A 9503-nucleotide genomic window follows, 5' to 3' on the forward strand; every position below is an offset into this window, starting at 1 on the left:
ACCCCTGCCTTTCGCCCAATGTGTGCTGGGATAGGCTCCAGCAGATCCCCATGACCCTAATTAGGAATAAAGCGGGTATAGAAAATACCTTGATGTATTTCCATCAAAGTGTCTCAAGCAGTTCTGGAAACTTTTGTTCGGTTGTGTAATAAACTTCCAGACCGTGACTTCACAAGAATGTACTGTAAGATCTGATCTCTCTGGAGATCTGAGACAAAGAGTCTAAAGTGTTAAAAGTCTAAATATCACATGTCATGTACCAACATATCAGTTTAAACAGAATATTTATTAGTCAGGACTTAGTACTAGATGTACTTTTAAAGTTGGCTAAAGGAGGAAAATCCGGCTGTAATAATTTCCTGATGTAGATATTTGGAAATTTCAGGAATAATCACATGAGACTGATGCATGTGGGGAGTGAAGGCTGGACCGTGTGATCCGATCCAACAGATGAGTTACTGTTGCTCAGATTGCTGAAGAAGTTAATGCTGGTTCTGACAGAAAGGGGTCAGAATACACAGTGCAGGACGGTTTGTTGCGTATGGGGCTGCATAGCTGCAGTCCAGGTGGTCATAATGTTATGCCTGGTCGGTGTGTACTTCACTTGTACATGATGGATATAATTTAAGAATCAGGAGGTTTTTTTTCTGCAGTCTGTTTTCAAGTTTGTGCTTTTAAAACCAAACAAATTAGACGAGAAAAATATACTCAAAGCTCACAGCATCATATGTTTAGAAGTCATTCTTTTAAAAATGTCGTGCTTTCAGTGAAAGTACACAGAATTGTTTTATTTACATTTACATAGCGACAGGTCAAGTCTCATATACACAGCAGGCTCCGTTTCCCAGAATACACTGCACTTTACAAACACGGCTGCCTCAAGCTGATTACTGTGGTAACTTACTGGTTAAAGCATTAGACTAGTGATGGGAAGGTTGTGAGCATGTCCACCAAAGTGCCACTGCTGGACTCCTGACCCCAGTTGTATAAAATGTAAGTGGCTCTGAATCAGGGTGTTTGCCAAATTCTGTGAATGTTATCATAATAAACTCACTCTGCATTTCAGCTTTTTCCGACACAGTGACGTTTATTTCTTGAGCTACAAAATTTACCTAAAGTAGCTAACAATTATCCATGATGAGACACACGCTCCATAACAGACCATGAACTCCTTCATTATCTTCCCGCACAGATGCAGCCTCGTCACTGAGCGTCTTCATTTCCCTGGGCGTCTCTTTCACTGCTGCTCTCCGCCGTCTCGCTCTCTCCACGAGAATCCTCCTGCCTGGGTTTGGACCAAGAGACACATGCAGAAGTCAGAGAGCGCTGAAGCTTTGTGTTAGGAGAAGATTATGTAGCGTGGATGGAAGGAGTCTCCAGTGTCAGTGCATTCAGATGTAAAGCTGAAGGTGTGAACAACTTTTCCAACAACTTCAGGACAGAAGAGTTTCAAATTTGGGGTCAAGGTTTTCAGCTGCTATAAGGTAAGCGAGAACAGGAAGTCACTTTGTTTATGAAAGGAATTCTAAATTTTATAATTCTAGGATCAAATATATGATAGCTTTTTCAAAAAGGCACATTTCTGTGGTACAAGGGATTTTCTCGTCCTTTACTGCTCTCAATAAAACGCTTTAATTTATTTTTAAGTTCCAATTGTGGAACCCACAATTTTTCAACAAGCTATATCTCCTGAACAGTGGACTTGTAAAAGCTGCTTAGTAGATCGTTTGGATCTCAGCTGCTGTTTTCCCCAGAAACCACCAAAACTGTTGATATTAAAAAATTCCTGGAAGTTCATTAAACTTTGTTTACACCTGCTGATTATTCGCTGACTGCAGTCGGTGAAATGATCCACAATAATCTGGATTAGTCACACACTTATTGATGTGGTTTTCCTGTGCAGATGGACACATTAAACCTATACTTTAAACAGCTGCATCAAAACAAATATTTAGCAGTTTTCCTATAAAAACAAGGATTTCCAGTGAATTTCGTGGAACGTAGCATGTTTACAAGGAGCTGTTGTTGTATTAGATGGTGAGACCTCATCAGAGTAATTGATCCAAGTAATCCCAGAGGATGGATTAGTCTTGGAGCTGGAGACCCTTTAAACCTCCACAGCAGATTAACTCTCGCATCTAAGGTTTTAGTTTGAAGTTAGATAAACAAATATAATTATAATCATAGCTGTTAATAGTTAAGAAACATAATATATCAGAAGTTTTATGGTTTCATATATTTGTGTTCTGTATTGAAGGTTTTCTCTTCTTTCTTCATCTATCTATCTGTTTTATCTATCTATCTATCTATCTATCTATCTATCTATCTATCTATCTATCTATCTATCTATCTATCTATGTATTCCACTTTCTTCAGATTCCTTGTGTCATGGAAATTTCAATGGATATCACATGGTTTTTCTGCTGATTTGGGAGGGATACTGAAAACTGAAAGTGAGCCGATCATCTCAGCAGTGGTTTACAGTTTAGTCCACCAGTGTCCAAACTTATCTGCAAAGGGCTTGTTAAGGTGCAGGCTTTCATTCCAGTCACACAGAAGCATCACCTGATTCCACCTTCTTTTGTTCATCTTAGCTTTCAATAGATGAGCAGGTATTTGTGCTGGTCAGAATAAAAACCTGAACTGGCACCAGGCCCTTTCCAGGTAAGATTGGGTACTACTGATTTAGTATCCCCTCAGAAATAATCACTGATGGTCTTCCTCCATTGCTAAAGGGTCAGGCCAGAAAGTGCTTGGACCCCTTAATCGCTGCTTGCAGTTGTTATCAATAGTAGCAGTACTAATAGTTATTATTATTATTATTATTATTATTATTATTATAGAAAATGGAGGAAGAAGTGAACTCACAGTTGAGCTCTGTTGCAGAAGCATCTGTAGAGCAGCGCTGCCAGTGAGATCAGGACTATTGTTGTAGTGCACATGGCTAAAGAATCCGGTCCATGGAGAGCTCCAATCAATCAATACACACATACACACACACACACACACACATACACAGGGAATGGAAATATGGAGAGATGAGGTGTCCAGTCTGTTGGTCTCTCGGCCTCTCTGTCCCTCTCCGTGTGATGGAGATTAGCTCAGAGGATTAAAGATGATCAGAATCAGGGTGAATTGAATCAGCCAGGTGCATGCTGGGTAATTTACAAAAAAGACTGCTGGCAATTTCTCTTTCTCACACACATTCAGGACACATTCACACGAGGAAGAAAGGCATGAGACAATACACGCACAAATTAATGTTTAATTTAAGTCCAGAATTAAATATTTCACTTCACGTCATGTTCAGTACTCACTTTATCATAACAATTTTTTACACAGTGAGGTGAGTTTAGGGCGTGTCCACCTGCAGCATTTGAGGTTAAGGTTTGACATTAAGTATTCATTCAACACCAAAGTGTAGATGAGTTATGGGTGTGTCCATGTTTGTAGGAAGTGATGCATGATGGGAAATAAAATCCTGATTTTGGCTAGAGCTGACATAATCCCATAAAACAACTGACAGCAACAAGCTGCATTAATCTACAGTCTAGGTTAGGAGGAAATCAGTCCCAGCCTCTTGGTTCCACAAAAATGAAAAACTGATGATATTGATATTGCTGACTTCCTCTTATAAGCTTTTTTGTTTATACCTAGAGCGTTTAATTAAAAAATTTAAATTAGCTATGATGCTTGACCATCATGTCCATCATGACCATTATGTGATTGAAAATGACTGAAAGTATTCATATGATTAATCATGATATTGTTTCGAAAAGCAAAGAGAGCATTTGTTAATTTAGATAGTAAATGTGTGTTCAGCTGAAATGGGGAATCTGGAGAAACCTTTCTTCTAGGTGAAGACGTGAAATTGTCCATTTATTATGGGAAAACGTAACAATCACGTCCTGAAGAAACTGAATTCTGTAGAGATCTGATCACAGGCTCAGGAAATACTGTAAAAAAAAAAAAAGTGTAATGGAGCATGAACTGCTGATTAGTAAGAGTTAATAATATCTCCGGGGGTTTTGTGGGATTCATGAGGTGATTCTTGAGTGGCATCTTGGCCATAAAATAAAAGGAACTGAAATGAACAATTCAGCTCTTAGGGAAAGGTGTTCCTCTTAGAAATAAACAAAGCTGATCGGCTGAGACATGTTTCGGGTTTCACACCTCAGGTCTCAGGTCTGTTGGTGGTATCACTATCACCTTCTCACATTACTGACGAGAGAAATAACAGACAATGATGCAATGCACAAACAATAAAACCTTCTTACAAATGGCAGATTTCATTAAAGAAATTGTTCTAAATACTATAATTAACTTTAAATGTTTGCATGATCAAAGAAATGCAGCAGAAGTGCCCCCGAGACTGCCTCTATGGAAGGAAAACTAGTTTAATTCTAGGACTTACAGTGGAGAAACGGGGATTGAGTGCTTGAAAGAGGTGCTTAAATGTATATAAATGTGATGAGATGCCCTCTAGGCCCTCTAAACTGTTTATAGGGTAAAGAATACAGTTAAATTTAGTTGACCCTTACAGTCTGATGAATTGCCTAACAAACAAACAGACAAAAAACACATGATGAAGTGCCCTCTAGGCCGCCCCTCTGGTAGAGAAAACAATGATCTAAATCTACGTGGCCCTTACAGTAGACAACCTGTCATGATGTGCCCTAATGGCCATTCTTAAAATAAAAAATAGCACAGTGAAGTGACCTTTAGGCTGTCTTTATAGTAGAACAAAAACAGTTTAAATCTAGAAAGCTATTAGAGTAGATAAACTGTGATAAAGTGACCTAATGACTGCCCTTTGATTAAAAAAAAAAACATGTTTAAGTGCCCTCTAGGCTGCCCCTATGGCAAAGGAAACAGTTTAAATCTAGATAGCCCTTACATCAGATATACTGTAATGAAGTGGACTCTAAGCAGGCCTAAAAAAAAAAATTCATTAAATGCCCTTTAGTCTGTCCCTATGATAAACAGTTTAAATCTATTGGCCCTTAAAGTAGAGAAAATGTGATGAAGTGACCTAATGGCTGCACTTTAAATAAAAAAATAACATAATGAAGTGCCCTCTAGGCTGCCTTTATAGAAGGATAACTGTTTAAATCTTGATAGACATTAGACTAGAGAAATTGTAATGAAGTAACCTAAACACTGCACTTTAATTAGGGAAAAACAAGAAGAAGTGCCCCCTAGGCTGCATCTATGGTATAGATGTCTACTTTTAAATGTCTGCATGATAAAGAAAATGCAGCAAAAGAGCCCCTGAGGCTGCCCCTATGGGGGTAAACTGGATTAAATTTTAAAATAGAGAAATGTGATTAAATGTAAAAAAAAAAAAAAAAGGGATGAAATGCCCTGAAGGCCATATTGGTTGCCCATTATAGTAAAGAATTCAGTTAAATCTCAGTTAAATCTAGGTGGCCCTTACAGTAAAGTTCCCTAATGCCTGCCCTTAAATTGAAAAACAAACAAGCAAACAAACAAACAAAAACACCTAATGAAGTGCCCTCTAGGCTGCCTTTACATTAGGAAAACTTTAAATCTTGATAGCCATTAGACTAGAGAAGTTGTAATGAAGTAACCTAAACACTGCACTTTAATTGGGGGAAAAACATGAAGACATGCCGTCTAAGCTGCCCCTAAGGTAAAGAAAACAGTTTAAATCTAGGTAGCAATAGAGAAACTGTAATGAAGTGCCCTAATGTCTGTTGTTTAAATGGAAAAATGTGATGAAGTGCCCTGTAGGGTGCCACTACATGGAAGAAAATGTAATGATGTGCCCTCTAGGATGTCCTTCCTATGAGGAAACAAGATGCAATGCCCTGTAGGCTCATCTACATGCAAGAGAATGAGATGAAATGCCCCTGAGACAGCCCGTGTTCACCCCAAGATGCATTTGTTTCTTTAATTCAGCACTGAAGCTACGAGGCTAACATTGCTAAGAAGTAATGGAAGTTTAGCCATTTTGCTAAATCGCCACACCCTTGCCTCTGAGAACTTTGTGAAGTTGTGCTGATGTAGCATCACAGCTAATGCTAGACACAGTGCTAAACTCCAATGCTCCAAAGCTCCAATGCCAAAACTAAAAAAAGTAAACATCAGGCATCAGGTATGTCTCAGAATGTGTAAATTCTCCCAGTTTCTCATTTCCATGGATACCAGTATGTAGAGTCTCAGCTCTGCTGCATCAACAGGAAGTGCTAGTTCATTAGCGATGTGCGTGCGTGCTAAATCTCTACACCTTCATGAATACATCGGATTTCTCAACTGAAAATCTGTTCTAAAGTTTCAGAAATGCTGGAAAGGTGAAACTCAAGGAACTTCTCAGGAAAGCGTGAGCTCAGAAACGTGTCCAGGCCACAACTACACCCCCCCCACCACCACCACCACCACCCCACCACCAACGTCTGGAATCTTACAGTAAACTGTACTGAACTTCAGCGTGACCCCGGGAATCAGCACTAGGGTGAGATTAATTAACTAATCAGAGAGAGAGAGAGAGACAAAGACAAAGAGAGACAAAGAGAGAGCGACAGAGACAAAGAGAGAGCAACAGAGAGAGAGAGAGAGAGAGAGAGAGAGAGAGAGAGAGAAAGGAGAAAGAGGAGGAGAGAGAGAGAGAGAGAGAGGAAAGTGAGGAGAGAGAGACAAAGACAAAGAGAGAAAGACAGAGAGAGACAAAGAGAGAGCGAGAGAGAGAGAGAGAGAGAGAGAGAGAGAGAGGAGAGAAAAGAGAAAAGAGAGGAGAGAGAGACAGAGACAAAGAGAGAAAGACAAAGAGAGACAAAGAAAGAGCGACAGAGACAAAGAGAGGGACAGAGAGAGAGAGAGAGAGAGAGAGATCTGAAATAATACTAGGACAGTAAACAAACAAAGAAAAACAACAGCAACAAAACCCCTGGACTTGCCCTGGACAATATATAAAACAGCTTGGGGGCTGATAGTAATGGAATAAAAAGCAAAAACATAAGAAATAATAAAAGAAAGGGAAGAAGAGTAAGGGAGAAAGAAAGGAAGTGATTAAAAAAGCAGGAAAAAAATCAGAAAGAAAAGATAATGAACTGGAAAAAAAATACAAAAATGTCATTCATACAAAAACAAAAAACACACAGTATGAACTTCAGATTTAAATGAGCTCATTTCTACAAAAAAAAATTATGTTTTAAAATAAAAGGCTCTTGTGAAACAATCATTTTGACAGGAGGAAATTCTGACCAAACATCAGCATCACATTCTGACCTGTCTCTTCTGTCGCACCTCACTTCCTGCTTATTGTTACCTGGAAACCTCGGGAAAAACTGGATCATGACTCAGAGATATTTATTTCCTTTAAAGTGTAAAGAGTGTTCCTCTTCTTTAAAACAGTCGTAAAGAACAGGAAGATGATCAGATCTTTTATTATTGGATTAATAATCAGTCTCCTGGGGCCATGGAACTGAAGCTGAAATGTTAATGAGGATGATATTCTGGTGCTGCTGTGTACCTTAAATAAAATCAGAATGTACATGAACTAGACTGTTTGAGGTAAAATGTCTCCGGTAAATGTGTTCACACCCTCAGGACATGATTGAAGTGATTATCAGGGTTATATTACTGGATTAAATAGACACAGTGGAGACAGTGGATCCTTCACTCCATTTCTCAATATCTACATGTGAAACCTGATGAAGTCAGAAACGTGTCCAGACCAAACCACCGTCTGGATCTGTAAAAACACACAGAGGAACACACTTGATTTACATCTTTATTCTGTTCTGGAGCTGCGGGATATTTAGAATACTCACTGAAACACTGAAACACTCACTCACTGACTCACTGAGTACTAACTAAATAAATCACTAAATCACTCACTGAATCACTTGCTCACTCAGTCACTCACTCACTGAATCTCTCACTCACTCACTCACTCACTCACTCACTCACTAACTCACTTGTTGAATCACTCACTCACTCACTAACTCACTCACTCACTAACTCACTCACTCACTAACTCACTCACTCACTAACTCACTTGTTGAATCACTCACTCACTCACTAACTCACTCACTCACTAACTCACTTGTTGAATCACTCACTCACTCACTAACTCACTCACTCACTAACTCACTCACTAACTCACTTGTTGAATCACTCACTCACTAACTCACTCACTCACTAACTCACTTGTTGAATCACTCACTCACTCACTAACTCACTCACTCACTAACTCACTTGTTGAATCACTCACTCACTAACTCACTCACTTGTTGAATCACTCACTCACTAACTCACTCACTTGTTGAATCACTCACTCACTCACTAACTCACTTGTTGAATCACTCACTCACTCACTCACTCACTAACTCACTTGTTGAATCACTCACTCACTAACTCACTTGTTGAATCACTCACTCACTAACTCACTTGTTGAATCACTCACTCACTAACTCACTTGTTGAATCACTCACTCACTAACTCACTTGTTGAATCACTCACTCACTAACTCACTTGTTGAATCACTCACTCACTCACTCACTCACTAACTCACTTGTTGAATCACTCACTCACTAACTCACTTGTTGAATCACTCACTCACTCACTAACTCACTCACTCACTAACTCACTTGTTGAATCACTCACTCACTAACTCACTTGTTGAATCACTCACTCACTAACTCACTTGTTGAATCACTCACTCACTCAATGACTTGCTGAATCAATCACTTGCTCACATATTATGCTGCTGTTGTTACATGCATGACTCCTCTACCCATATAATATCTATCTATCTATCTATCTATCTATCTATCTATCTATCTATCTATCTATCTATCTATCTATCTATCTATCTATCTATCTATCTATCTATCTATCTATCTATCTAAATGTAATAGATAATTATCAAAATAATACCACAGTCATTTTATTTTTTTATTTCTATTTATTTAAAAAACACATTTGCTGTAATGGCAGTGCATTGGCTGAGTTCTGTATAAAACTGGAAATGTTAACGGAAGTGTAATTACAGTCTGATTTAAATCTCAAACACTTTATCATTGTCTGTCCAGAGACCTGATTATTACAGGACACTTATTCACCAATCCGTTCAACACAGAGAGTATAAAAATACATCTATTAGAATCTTAGTCACAATTTCAACTCACAATAACATCGTATTTACAATCACAGGAAAAACAACTGAAATGCCGAGCTTTTAGTGATGGTGGAGTTTAAAGGGCAGCACGGTCCAGATGTCCAGATGTCCACACAGATGTGCACTGGTGATTAATATAATTAGCTTGAAGCCAGTTAGAAATGATGAGTTTAATCACATCACATATATATGTGTATATATATATAAATAAAGATATATATTGATGTCTACTTTTAAATTGCAAAAGCTATTTAAAATAAATCAACAAATACATTTCGTTATTAAAACTATAAAGAAGACTTTAAGCTCCGCCCACTTTGCAGTCACATTAGTTACATATCCCTGAACAGCAATATATCAG

Source organism: Hemibagrus wyckioides, linkage group LG12, assembly GCF_019097595.1.
Source record: "Hemibagrus wyckioides isolate EC202008001 linkage group LG12, SWU_Hwy_1.0, whole genome shotgun sequence".
NCBI lineage: Eukaryota > Metazoa > Chordata > Actinopteri > Siluriformes > Bagridae > Hemibagrus > Hemibagrus wyckioides.